The sequence below is a fragment of the Haliotis asinina genome, chromosome 6 (genome assembly GCF_037392515.1).
Source record: "Haliotis asinina isolate JCU_RB_2024 chromosome 6, JCU_Hal_asi_v2, whole genome shotgun sequence".
NCBI lineage: Eukaryota > Metazoa > Mollusca > Gastropoda > Lepetellida > Haliotidae > Haliotis > Haliotis asinina.
In genome coordinates, this window is record NC_090285.1 from 40,665,684 (window position 1) to 40,681,079 (window position 15,396).

Consider the following 15,396-nt stretch of genomic DNA (forward strand, 5'->3'; position numbering starts at 1 on the left):
TTTACAGGAAAATCATGATACAAAGTAACGAAAAAGCACCATTCATGTTATCATACCAGGAAAGTTTATTTACACAGCAATCTAACCAAAAGAAACTATATGTATCATTATTGTCGATGACTGGTGATGTATTGGCTGCAAATGAATAATATCTGCTTAGCGGCTCCTGATATGCAAGTATCAACCTTCATGATGAAAACAGGTACAGAGCTATGAATCGGAATACAATTTGCGTAACTATGTGAATTAAGCAGTCTTCCTGTTAAGTATGGACCTGTTTTGTCATTCCTGGAAAACCCTGGGTCTAATTTTTATACGTGTTATGTTTGACTAGACACAAGGTTTCCAGGTGGTCTTACTACCTACTTCATCATGGCTACCAACCCTGCCATCTAGGCAATGTAGTTTGGATATCGATATTGTTTCTATGTTCAAACCTCCACCTACCACCTTCAGCATGAAACACTTGAATCACAAATAAGGAAACCTTTAAACACATAAATTACACTACCCTCAAATGTTTAAACTTACTTTAAGCTCTCGCTATGTTATGATTATATATACATGGTTACATAAAAGATTGATTTTTCCACTGACTCGGGGGAACCAGCTGCAAGCCTTATGGAGATGAATTGCAGGAGGACCATGCATCAAATTGCTGAAAAGCATGTGCACATATCGTGCATGTGAACAACTGTGTCTTTGTGTAACGTTTTGTTAAGAATTTGATCATTTTCATGAGAGTTTCACCATTTAATGAACTCATGACAATAACGTTTTCAACATAACGAATTTGTTTCACGATGCGTCGACGTCAGTGCAAGTGTAAGCAACTCAACTGTGCGAACAATTTTGCAAAATCTAGTTCTAGTTCTAGTTCTAGTTCTAGTTCTAGTTGACTGAATTAAGTGGCTACATTTACACTAGTGAGTCTAAACTTTTGATGTGTAGTGTGCATGACCTGATCTGTGCATTTATTACTTGCACAGAATATTTGCTTTAAAAATATTCTCTGTACAGATCAGCAGACATCCCCATCTCAGCGTCGATGATATGCTTATAATGTATGTCAGTAGACGTATCACTAATATTGCAATTTGCAAGGCTGATACAATCGTGGGTGTACCTCATTGTGTCTCTGGAAACGTGTCGTTGACAGTAAGAGCAACAAGTCCTAGAGGAATGTTTTGCAACAACAACAACAAGGACGAAAATGTACGTCTGGATCGAATGTCGAAAGATGTGGTACACCAGGCATACTGGCAATCACGTCTCACCTTTGATACAGTTGTACTTTACTTCAGCAGCAACATCGCTAGTATTACAGTTGTGGATTGGCTGTACCCCTATGACTTCACGACATGACTGTTTCCCATTACAGTTGACGACAAGACCATTCTGTGTGCTGGTCTGGAGCCTATTACAAGTGTTAGCAGCTTTCACACGACATGTCGCTGCATCTTCATCTCCATACAACTCCTGCATGACATGTATCCATTCGCCGTCAGGACACTGAAGCTGTACCGTAAAGCTTTTCGACAAGTCCTCTATACATCTGTTTCCAGTTCTGACACCTTTCAATATAATGTAACTCGTTCAGTCGAACATACTTGACTTAATACTACACTTAAAAGTAATACTCCTGTTTGTTTTTGTTTGCTCCCTAACATCTTTGAGACATTCGTAGATATAATTCTGTGTGATATAAGACATTATTAAATCAGCTAGTGATAGTGAACATTTTACAATAATGTGATAAATGAAATATTCCATTACATTTTACTTGGTGAATACATAAAACAGACCATTTAATCCGAAGGATGTTACATTTGATCCCTAATCCCTAATTACGTCCAAAATGCCACTATCCAAAAACACCGAATAGACACTTTGCATTTTAAAAATCCATTATTTACCTTTTGTGTTCAAACAATCGGTAAAATATGTAACAAAAGTTTTGATAACATGATACTACACAACTGCTCAAGTAAAAAGTCGACTGCATCTGGTTCGTAAGTCCCGAAACATTCAAAGTCAGTTTAAACGTACCAGGATTTTTAAACGTAGTATTCCTGTTATATATTTTGCTTTTGGCTACCATTTCTTACAATCGCCAGCAGCTGAAGGGATGGGGTAATTCATCTAGTGCCCATGTAAGTAGCAGAGGTACTGTAAGTCCCCATGATTCCCATATAGTGATCTACGTACAGTTGTTGGTGATCTATAGCCCGTTCATACATTGTATCGTCGTTTGTAGCTTATCTGTTTTAGATTTAATTACTGGTTTTAAATATGTATCTGTGATAATCTAGCTGTTTCACTGATCTTCGTTGACAGGTGTTTATAATTTATTGTTTATTGGTTATAGATCTACACCTTGTTTTAGTCACGATATGGCGGAAATATTGCCGATGTGACTTAAAATCCTAATTCACTCACTCACTCGAATTAATAAGGCATCACCACAACACAACAGAAATCACCACAGTTGAAACTGTGCCTCAAAGAGCACGCACTGTCTGGCCATAAAAACTCATTCGTTTTGAAGGAGTTTCAAGGTCAAATAACCACGTGTCGTTTTGACGCTTCGACACCGAACATTGAAAAGAATGCACGCTGGAGATATTCAGAAATTTTCTGTTGCCAGGCCTGTGAATGTTAGTCTGAGTGCGACATCACGGCTTGCAGCTCCTTACAACCAAACAGGTAGAACAAATGGCCGTCCCCATACAGACAGACCCCGAGTCATCACCGTAAACCCCTGTACATACGGGTACCACTTTGCGTGACCGTACTGCCACGAGGAGAGCACAGCAGCCAGGAAGCCTCGACTTCGGAGGATATCCGGCCAAACTGTACAGAAGAGGGTCCGTGCTACGACGTCACCATCGCGTTCAACGTCTTCGTTAGGGAACGTTCATTACTTATGGCTGCGGGGCTGGTTGATGATGATGATTTTATGGGATTGCATGTACAATGTGAATGACCCCCATAAAATTAAAGTACAAAGTAAGTGACCCCACATGCTTGTAATGTACAAAATCAATTAACCCTCCTCCAGAACATGTGTACAAAATTGATGATCCCCTCGCCCACTCCTACCGCCCAGAACAAAGTTGGTGACTGCCCCTCCATAAAATCATCACCACCACCCCTTACCATAAATAATGAACGGTTCCTTATCTAAAATTACCCGTTTGTTGTAGAGACAATTCCTTCTTCTAAACTGATGCAAAACTTCATGGACTAAAGCGTATTTGTTGACGTATTTGTTGTTATGCACGTTTGAAAAACACATTTTCGCAACAGAGTTCTAGGTTTTGCTTCTTTTCGTTAATAGCATATATCACGTTATGCAATGCACATAAGCTATGACCACTGTCCCAACTAATAAACGCCTGGTATTCATGGCCGTTTTGGCGTTTTCCACACATCAAGTTCGAAAATGTTAAAATACACCATCTGCTTTTGTTTGAGCTACCTGTCTGTGAAAGCCACACACTTCATCAAGTACTATCCGGGTCACTGTCAATTCGTATCTTAGCAGTAACACAACACAAGTACGTCGCGTGGCAGGGATGTTAAATTACCTCAATTCCTAATTCGAATTTGCCATTGCTCGCTGTTTGTGTGGCCACAGTGGCATTCGACGCAAGCACTTGCCGTGTGACAGGGAAATGATATAACCACACTGACAATAACTGTTTCATATTTATCAAAGGCGATTGGTTTGTTAACCACTACTTCGTGAAAGTGTTGGTAGAGGTAGAGGATATCATGCTTTATCCTGGTGGGGTGGGAATACTAGTGGAGGGGTGGAGACCTTTCTTAACGGGTGGGGAGTGGTCCTGGAGGGGTAGGGTATGGGTGGGGTTGTTGGGTAATCCTTGAGGGGAGTAGAGTAATCACTGAGGCTCAGGACTTACACTGGAGGAGAGGGGAGACATTGTGGGGTAGTGGCGAAACGCTGGAAATAATTTGATCGATATTGTGAACAGTTATCAACACAAGTGGTTGCAATGTAAACGTGATTCTTATAACTAGCGATGTTGTGGGGCGAAAACCTTGCAACTGCACTCAGGTTCAATCCACTCGGCCTATACCACGTTACTTGGAAATATTCGTTCCGTGCCAGATGAACTAGTGATTGATATCATCATAAACGTGCCATGTCCTTGATTATGTCTCAATCTCGGAGTTACAGCGGACTCCTGTGTTCATATGTATTTTTACCACACCTAAACTCTTGGCTTCTACTTTGCTTTTCTATCCTTTTCTGTACCTTTGGTTCACTTTGTAATGCTGGATCATCAAATAAACCCTAGAATTTCATCCTAAAACAGAACATTCAACTTTATCAAGCAGCCATCACATACTTGTAGCAGCAAAAGCAGTTGAGATCCATGGATCGCTAAGGTTGTAATCCCGATTACACTAAATGAAACCGTGTCACCATTGCTTAACACACTAATTGTGGCGTCGTTGTGAGTGTTTTCTAACCGATTTTCTTGAGCATGTAAAATGTACATTGAGGTGTGGTTGGGGCTTTGGTTTGCAAATTCCTTCATTGTTAGCAAACCATTATTCGTGAAATATGCACACTGTATTTAACATTTTCATCAGCTTCTAGGAAAATGTTGTATGTGCTGATATTCTACGTCTTCCTGTTGTACAGAACTCAAGAATGTAGAGGGAGAACAGAAATGTTTATTTCGCTGCATAATTGGACAAGATCCACATAAACACATGTTGCATGTGGTGAGAGAATACAACAACTGTATTTAGTAACCTGAAAAGAAAATGTTCATATTTGTGAATAGCGTGTGTAATATCCAAAATTTCAATCACGTATATATGTAGATTCGTAAAAATCAATGAGCGTCGTTGTTGAAATCTTCTACAACTGTGAGGCTGCCATTCACGCTAACCACCATTTAGATAAATTGTATTTACACGTTGTATGATTGTTGTTGAATTCCACTCATTTCTTAAACGAAGCCACTCATTCCAGAGCTTCAGGGGTAAGACGGAATACCATTGCCGTCGACAGACACAGAAAGAAAACATAATCGGGTGCAATGAGCGTGCTTGGTTTACGTGAAACTGTGGTAGCCGTCATCAGGTATCATGTCAACCTCCTCCATAGCACATTTTTTCGGGTTTCACCCATTCATGTAGGAAGCGTCTAATCACCCTTGCACCTGTCACAATAACTGGAGGCTTTGTTATATTACTGAAATACAGAACTTTTAAACCAGCTTCAATTGATACAGGAATTCAATCGTACCTATACTCAAAGATGGAGATACGTATCCTCCAGAATGTCCTCGTATGCACAAGTTGTAATAAATTAATACCGAATAAATACAGTGTACAGCCTTATATCGGCATGAAGACATTTAACTAAGACACACGCGATTTTTGTACAAGGTTTTCAGGTGATATATTCGTGTAGTATATGTGAGTATTTATATTTATCGATTCATAATGTTTATGTCTCAAATGATATGTTTACATGTAATGCCTGGCATCTATGCCTGGGTGAGTATCCACATAGAATTGGGAACGTAACTGTAATGCATGGTTTAGACGAAACTGTGGTAGAGGTCATAAGACATCATGTCAGCCTCCTCTTTAGGTGATCCCGCTGAATCGATATCTTCGGTAGCTGAACCAGACACGTCCTCACATTCACCACTCTGCTCTCCAACTGTTGTGTCATATCCAGAACTCTCGTATATGTCATTGTCAACCATCCCTTCAACAGTGCCGTTCCTGGCATCTTCTACTACATGATACAAGTCATGTTCAGGCGTGCTTTCTTCATCCTGGATGCCGTCATCTGTACTGACATCAAAGTCCACTGTAGTAGGAGGTCCTCCACTGTAGACATCGTTTTCGGTCATAGAACATGTTGATTTTGTGCTGTTTCCACGTTCAAACTGAAAACTGTCCATCGATTCAAGTTTCAGGGCATGTGTACCAGGTGATTCAGTGTCTTTGATATCATTATCTTCATTTGAACCAGTTAACTGGTTATCTGGTGACGGAATATCCCTCGCATGCTTGATCGTAAATGTGTTATTTTCTGTCAGGTTTAATCTAGAGCTGCGTGGCAAGACTACAGTGTACCCGTCCTGTGCTCGCAGTGTCCTGGTTCCTTCGTGGTCTCTTGATTCTGCATTTAATGACACATCCGCATGTCCAGGCACAAATGCTGGATCTATGATGAAATAATGTTGCCTGCCATTATGCTTTCGTAAACCATAAGGTGTCCTGTCGTGAGGAGATATGAGCCCCAGAGGTATGTCAATGCCTCCATTGAGAGAAGTTGCAGAACGGACAACATTATCTTTTTTACACCTGGAACACAATCACACATGACCAATATTCCGTACCAACTAGTCAAATGAATGTGAACAATGTAGAATGAGTAACAATGGTAATTAATGGGTTTGAAGTAATACTGAAAGGAATAGGAGTATTGCTGGGTGATTGAGGAGTAATGCTGGATGAATGAGGAGTAATGCTAGATGAATGAGGAGTAATGCTGGAAGGGTGATGAATATTGCTGGATGTATGTGAACAAATCTTGAAAGGGATGGGAGTAATCTTGGGGGGCTTGAGGCGTGGGGAAATGGGTGACACCCCAACATCATATTTGGCTTAATAGTGGACATAATGATCTAAATATTTATCATGTCAGGACGTTTGGGTTGGTGTGTGTGTGTGTGTGCGTGCGTGCGTGTGTGCGTGTGTGTGTGTGTGCGGTGGTCTGATGATATGAATACTCAGCAAGACATGCTTGACCGTGATTCTTTCATCACAAGGGATACAAAACAGAGGATCCTCACCTTTTACTTAATATTCTCTCTCTGTTACTTGATTCAAGGTGCATATCATAAGCCTACCTGCACAGGACTACTGCGACAACCACGACAACTATGACAACGACCCCACAACACGCACAGATAGAAGCAACGATGACAACCACATCTGTAAGAACAAGACATTCATTTTAAAATCGATATAAGTTGAGTATTTAGAAATGTTTTTATATCAATGAATCAGTAGCAAAACATTTTCTCTGAGTTTTAGAAATGTTTTTATATCAATGAATCATTAGCAAAACATTTTCAAAGAGCAGGTCACCAGTACAAAGACAATCATTTTCCCTATGGACCTGGTTATATTCCTATATTGTAAATTAGTATGTATTGTAAGTCCTATATTGAAAATAGATTTGGTGGTGAAATATATTAAGTTTCCTTTTAAAGGAAATATGTAAATTCCAACAAAGGTTAGACATACATTGTAACAGAAGGTCTGTTCTCAGTATACACAATCTACAAGTACAAGCCTATAATACTAGTGCATGCACGATATTCATTGATTCGGACTGAAATAAGCTAACCTTCATCAGATTCGTCTGGAGTCCGTGGAATATGAGTTGTTTCGTTCGATGTGATTCCAACTGTCGTGGTCTCTGTGATTGTGAAAAAGGACAAGACGTTGTTACAAATTATAAATCTGTATTATTTAAGTTTCTCAAAATAAGAAATTGACAGCCATCTGAACTCTTCAGACGGTGAATGATACGCTCTTGTTCAAACTTTTCTTAATCTCTCAAACCTTTGTAAACATTATTTTGATACATATGTAAAATGCATTGATATCATGATTTATTTACCAATATCGGAAGTGGTCGTGGGAGATATTCTCACAGTAGTAACTGTTGTCTGTGCTGTCATTTCAACAGTGGCTGTGGCAGTGACTGAGACCGGATCAGTACCTGTGTATGTCACTGAAACATTGTAGTTACTTCCTCTCAAAATATGACGTCACATAAGCTGAGAGAGAAGGAGAAAGAGAGAGAGAGAGAGAGAGAGAGAGCGTGTGTGTGTGCGTGCGATAACAGTGTAGGTATAAATTGCAGGCGAAAGCAAGTTGTACATTTTCGTGGTTGATTTATAGATACAGCATAATTCATGAAGGTTTTCATAGTATCAGTCATTCACAAAAACCACATGTTAGTGTGTGAGTGAGTGGCGTTTCAGCAGTTATGGCGCGACATGTGCGCTTTTGGAGGGAAATGAGTTTAAGATAGGAAGCCAGTGGAATTTGAGTATTCGAGTAATTCACGTCTGACGGCAGGCACGCCCCTGATTAAAATTAAAACATGGTGTGGTGGACAATTTCGTGGTTGATTTACAGATACAGCATAATTCATGAAGGTTTTCATAGTATCAGTCATTCACAAAAACACATGTTAGTGTGTGAGTGAGTGGCGTTTCAGCAGTTATGGCGCGGCATGTGCGCTTTTGGAGGGAAATCTGTTGAAGATAGGAAGCCAGTGGAGTATTCGAGTAATTCACGTCTGACGGCAGGCACGCCCCTGATTAAAATTAAAACATGGTGTGGCGGACGATTTTTCCTACTCATGTCTTGTGATTAGGACCACGAATCTTCTGATACGAGGTCTGACACCTGGCCCATGTGCTACAATGGCATTTAAACGAGTTGTATTACATATATACTATCTCACTAAACTGGTTACGTACAGAGACTTAGCACAAAAATACATACACACGGTGGTAAAGAGGACGCTTGTTGACACAGTTGACAGTGTTTGCGTGTCAGTAAAGAGGGTGTTTGCTGGCATCACTGATTGCGGTACCGAAATACCTTGACTGGATACGTCATGTTGAGGCGTGGATCTTTCAGTCATAGTGACCAAAAAGGTTGGTGTCACCGATGACGTAAGTATTCCTTCGTTGAACGTTACAGACATTGGACTTGAACCTAGGGATGAAGCCATTTTTCACATTCGTACTGATTCTCCGTTACAAGTTATAAAGTATACGTTGAACCATCAAGCCAATACAACGGGTACTCAAAGATTAAAATGGGTCACCAGATCCATGCTCAGCTTGTAATAATTCATTGAGTGAGTGAGTTAATATTTAACGTCATATCGGCAATATTTCAGCCATATCGTGACGAGAACATTTCCATATTGAAAAGAAATATGTATACATTTTATACACCTGTCGTCAAAGGACAGTAAAACAACTAGAATATCACAGTTACAATTAAAACTAGTGTTGAGAGTTAAAACAAATACCACTATTTGGACAATACAATATAAAACACGGGCTGTAGATCGCCAACAACTGAAGGTAGATCACCATACTAGGGACCATGGGGACTTACATTACTTTTGCTATCTGCATGGACCCTAGCTGGATTTACACCATCCCCTCAGCCGTTGGTGATTGTAGGAAAATGTAGGCGAAATTTAAAATGACAAAAATACTACGATTAAAAAATTGGTCAGTTTAAATTTCCCTTTGAAAGTTTTGGGACTTACATATCCTCTCAGGGGGACAATAATTTTATGCTACTTTAACCCCCTTTGAGGGTACAGCCACTAACAATCGCAGTTGACAATTCTTACCACCATGGTTAAAATAGCAGCTTTCTATTTACAAAACATATTATTCAAAATTTATGTAATAATTCTATTTCCTTTCAAAATTCAATGATTAAATGATAATTAACATTAAAAAGATCCTTCACTGTTTTCACATTAAAATATTTCTCCCTTGTGATGGCAAAATCAATACAGTCAAGCAAGATATGCTTGACCGTGATTCCTTCATCACAAGGGATACAAAACGGAGGATCATCACCTTTAAGTATAGTCTGGTTCATAATTATTGGGAATTTTTCTTCTTACTTTGAGCTATCCTAACACCTCAACTGATTCACTGATACTTAAAACTAAGGAGGGAGGTAACTCATCTTGGCCTACTCAGTATAGTACAATTAGAGTTACCTCCCCTGAATTGATAGCAGACGTCATTTTCCTCAGCACTGTCAACAATGTCTGCTGAAGATAAAAGAAGGTTGATTTTTGAGTTGTGTAATCAAGGAATTGATGATGTAAATACATTGGCAGAGAGAACAGGAACTCCTCTTTCTACTGTGTATAGGATTAGGAAGTATTCTAAAGAGGGAAAGGATTTTGGGCACTAGAAAGGAGCAGGGAGACTCAGAAAATTGGACTTCTCAGATCGCGTCCGGCTGGGAATTTTAGCGTCTAAAAAGCAAAGGGCAAGCATCTCCAACATCAGGTATGAAATGATAGAAAGGGGATCAACAGTTGTATCAAAATCTACAGTTAGAAGAAATTTGATTGATCTTGGATGGGAGAAAAAGACTGGAATTCCTTCTCCTCTCATGAAACAAGAACATAAAGACAGGCGTGTTGAGTGGTGTTTGGCACATGAAAACTTTGACTGGGAAAATGTGATTTTTACTGATGAAAGCTCAATATGGGTATATCCCAATAATGTGAAAATGTGGACAAAGTCTGCGTCAGCACCGTTGTATCGACGACCTAAATACAGCCCAAAGTTTCTTGTATGGGGAGGGATATCCTTATTAGGAACGACCCCGCTGTGTGTTTGAGGGAAATCTGACAAGTCAACGCTACACTAACATATTAGATAATTTTCTCCTTCCAAGTGCACATGTGTTTTATGGAAATGACTGGATTTTGCAGCAAGATAATGATCCTAAACACACCGCAAAACATGCCAAGCAGTGGTTTCAGGAGAAAAATGTGACTGCATTACCATTTCGTGCATATAGTCCTGACTTAAATCCCATAGAGAACATTTGGGGGGTGATGAAGGAATGTGTGAATCAAAAGGGGTTGACAAAAATTGAAGACATGAAGAGAGAAGTGGTCCGATACTGGGACAGCATAACTCACGAGACACTAACCTCTCTGATAGGAAGTATGCCTACCCGTCTTAGACTGTGCGTGAAGCGCAAGGAGACTTGATAAAATATGAAATTGTTACCTACACAACATGAAAAGGTCAGTTCACTTTCACAATACATTCAATTTTATCTGATTTGTTCTCGTTTAATAATATGAAATGCTTTAGCTATTCTCAATAATTTTGAACCATACTGTAAATATTCGTGAGTGTATCTAGTATGGCCAATGCGACATCGTCGCATAACAACCTCCTCAAATCTGGACTGACAACCCAAGTAGGTGTAACCAATATATGGCTTTATTTCATGTAATTTATTAACACCCACTTGGGTGTCCCACTTCTTCTGCATTAGATCACGGATATAAGATCTAATTGTCGCTTTATAGTCTGAGTATGGAATCAGAAGTGGTGTCACAGATTTGTTGAGTGCTGCCTTAGCAGCAAGATCGGCCATTGTGTTACCAGAAATGCCTACGTGACTGGGTAACCAACAAAGGACGATGTCGCACTGGCCAGTAGCGAGATCATTATACAATTCAATAATTTCAAGTAAAAGTGGATGTTTACAAGACACATTTTCAATCGCTTGAAGGCAAGAAAGAGAGTCAGAAAAGATTATATATTGGTGGTATTTAGGGTGTTTTTTAATATATTTGAGGGCTGTTAATATGGCGTTTGCTTCTGCTGTGAAAATAGAGCTGTTATCTGGTAGTCTATAAGATATTGTTCTGGATCCAATGACAGTGGCACAAGTTACTGCGCCACCGGTCTTGGATCCGTCTGTAAATAAGGATTTGTAATTGCTATATTTGTTTTTTATTTGATTGTATTCTTGTTTGTATTGTAATTCATTAGTTTCTAATTTCTTAAATGAAGTTAATGTTGGGTCGACTTGTGGCCTAACCAACTGCCAGGGAGGAGAAGAAAGAAGACGGGAAGGAGCAATGTTTTCCAGTTCAATGCCGGCCAAAGAAAGAAATAGTTTAATTCTATGCCCTAGAGGTGGAACCAGAGAAGTCTTCTTGTTGTATAAAGCTTCATAAAGGGGATTGAAGACACAATTAAACGCAGGGTTAGATTCATTGGAGTATAATTTAGTAATGTACTGTAAAGCTAATTTTATACGGCGCTGCTCAAGGGATGGTTCATCAGCCTCAACGTAGAGTGAGTGAGTGAGTGAGTTACGTTTTACGCCGCTTTTAGCAATATTCCAGCAATATCACGGCGGGGGACACCAGAAAATGGGCTTCACACATTGTACCCATGTGGGGAATCGAACCCGGGTCTTCGGCGTGACAAGCGAACGCCTTAACCACTACACTACCCCACCGCCCCTCTCAACGTAGAGACTGTCGATAGGTGATGTTCTAAAAGACCCAAGACAAAGTCTTAAACCTTGGTGATGGACAGAATCAAGAAGTTTAAGGTTGTTTTTGCAAGCTCCACTATATACGATGGAGCCATAATCGAGTTTTGAACGGACAAGTGATCTGTATAGATGTAGGAGAGTTGCTTGATCGCCTCCCCACTTTGAGTTGGATACCACTTTCAGTAAATCGAGGGCCTTCAGGCATTTTGTTTTTAGTGATTTGATATGCGGCAAAAAGGTTAAGTGGGAATCGAAAATTAGACCCAAGAACTTGGCCTCCTTAACAACTTTGATGGAAGAGCCATTTAAAAACAGTTCTGGGTCCTTATGTGGCTTATATTTTCTACAAAAGTGTTTACAATTAGTTTTTGACATAGAAAATTTAAAGCCGTTCTCTAGACACCATTTATATATTTTGTTTAAACACAATTGCAATTGCCGTTCGATAGTATGCATATTTTTACCTCGACAAGAAATATTAAAATCATCCACAAATAATGATCCATCGATTGAATCATTTAAAACCTTGGATAAACTATTTATCTTGATACTAAAAAGTGTTACAGACAAAATACTGCCCTGTGGGACCCCCTGATCCTGATGATAGAGTGGGTTCAACCCTGTCTGACCTTTGACTTGAAATTGCCTGTCACTTAAAAATTGTAATATAAAAAGAGGTAAACGACCCCTCAAACCAAAATCATGTAAATCTTTTAAAATACTATGTTTCCAGGTGGTATCGTACGCTTTCTCAAGATCAAAGAATATCGATACTGCATGTCGCTTATTTACTAGAGCATTTTTAACAAATGATTCTAGTCGTACCCAATTATCAATTGTACTCCGGTTTTTCCTGAAACCACACTGGATATTTGTTATAAGATTATTGGTTTCAAGAAACCATGTTAATCTATTGTTTACCATTCGTTCCATGGTTTTACAGACACGACTCGTTAAAGAGATTGATCTGTAATTAGATGGATCAGTGTGATCCCGGCCAGGCTTTGGTATAGGGACAACAATGGTATTACGCCACGACGTTGGGAAATTCCCCGACGTCCATATTTGATCAAAATGTCTAAAAGAATTTCTAAACATGATTCGGGCAAATGCTTTAGGAGCTGATAGTGAATATTATCAGCTCCTGTTTCTGTATCATGAGCTTGCTCAAGGGCGGTATGGAGCTCATGTAATGAAAACAATTCATTATAGTCTTCACCATTGTCCGAGTTGAAATTGATGTTTTTCTTCTCCTGTTGTTTCTGGTACTTTTGAAACTCAGGGATATAATTTAATGAAGATGAATGCTTGGCTAAAGTTACACCAAGTTTATTTGCAATATCAGTTGTATTAGTTAATATATTATTACCGTCCTTCAGATGGTGGACAGTAGATTTGGAACCTTTGCCCTTTATTCTTTGCATCATATTCCACACCTTTGAGATGGGTGTACGTGAATTTATTTTGGAAACATAATTTCGCCAAGACTGACGCTTATTTTGCTTAAAGGTACATCTTGCCTTGGCACTAGTAATTTTTACTTTGTCTAGGTTATGGACAGTAGGATGTTTTCGAAAATATTTTTCAGCCTTCTTCCTACATTTTCTGGCCTGTTTACATTCATTAGTAAACCATGGTTTACGAATATGGGAAATTGCAGAGGACCTAGGAATTGCTTTATCAGCAATGTCATTTAGTGTATCCGAAAACAACTGTATAGGATCTTCACTGTTCCTAAAAAGATCGTGCTTCAAGTGTTCAACACATAGAGTCTGATATAAAGACCAATCAGCCCTGGCAAAGTTCCTTCTTGATACAGGTGGATCATCACCAGGACTGATGTTTTTGAGAATGGTGGGGAAGTGATCACTCCCACATGGGTCATCATGGACCACCCATTCAAATTCATTATATAAGGTAGAATCAGTGAGTGTCAGATCCAGAGAAGAATATGTCCCCGTAGCTGGATGTAAATAGGTGGCTGAGTCGTCGTTTGAAATACATAAATCATTATTGGAAATAAATTCCTCGATGATTTTACCTTTATCATTAGTATGGGCACTTCCCCAAAGCGGATTATGCCCGTTGAGGTCCCCCATAATAAAGCATGGCTTTGGAAGCTGATCATAGAGATTCTGAAGATCCGATAGTCGAATAGAAGACGAGGGAGGGATATATAAGCTGCACAGAGTTAATGCAATGTGGAGAGTTAAACGAACGGCAACAGTCTGAAGATTTGTATGAAGTGGGACACGGCTGTGAATAATACCCTGCCGCACTAAAATAGAAGTGCCTCCAGTAGCTTTATCCCCAGGAGGGGAAAACTAATGGTAATCGCTGTACCGACGTAAGTTAAAGGTATCGGAATGTTTGAGGTATGTCTCCTGGAGACATAATGCTGACGGCTGATGATCTTGTATTAGTAATTGTATTTCATTGAAGTTATTCTTCAGTCCTCTGCAATTCCACTGAAGCAAAGTGTAGTCTGTCATGAAACCGTTTACGGAGGTTCAACTGGAGATCGAGAACGGGAGGACGTCCTATTCCCACTGCCTGGGAGTGAGGGATTCACCTCCATCTCCAGAGGATCAAACATATTTTGAACCTCTACAGGGGATTGTATTGGAGAAAGTTCCTCCAAGTGCTGGAGTGCCCTGGCCTTTCTCCTCATTTGCCTTTTTGATTTTCTAGATACATGAGCGTCATCCTGATTGGTATTTGCATTTGCAGCCTCTCTATCTAATGGTTTAGGATGAGTTGTGGATGGAATGTCTGTTTGTGTGGCAGATGTTAATACTGATGTATTGTCATAGTTGCTCTGGTCATCACGTACCCAAGAGATGTCAGTTTGAGTTGATGTCGTTGACATTGGTGGAGTTCGACGCGTGGAAGACACAGCAGCTGAGAAAGTTTTAGTGTAAGGAGAAGACGCTGAGAGTAACCTTTTTGCTTCACTATAAGAGATGTTGTTGGTACATTTAAGTTGTAATATTTTTGTATCGCGCTCAAAAGCTGGACAGGTCTTGGACGAGGACAAGTGCGGACCATCACAGTTGGCACAATGAATCTCATTCGTACACTCGGAACTCTCATGAGTTCCACTGCCGCGGAAGCATCTTGTCGTTCAAGTGCAAAATCTGGCTCCATGGCCAAACCGTTGACACTTATAACAACGGAGTGGGTTCGGGATGTAGTTCTCCACTCCAATGTTAAAGTAACCAGCTTTTATTGATG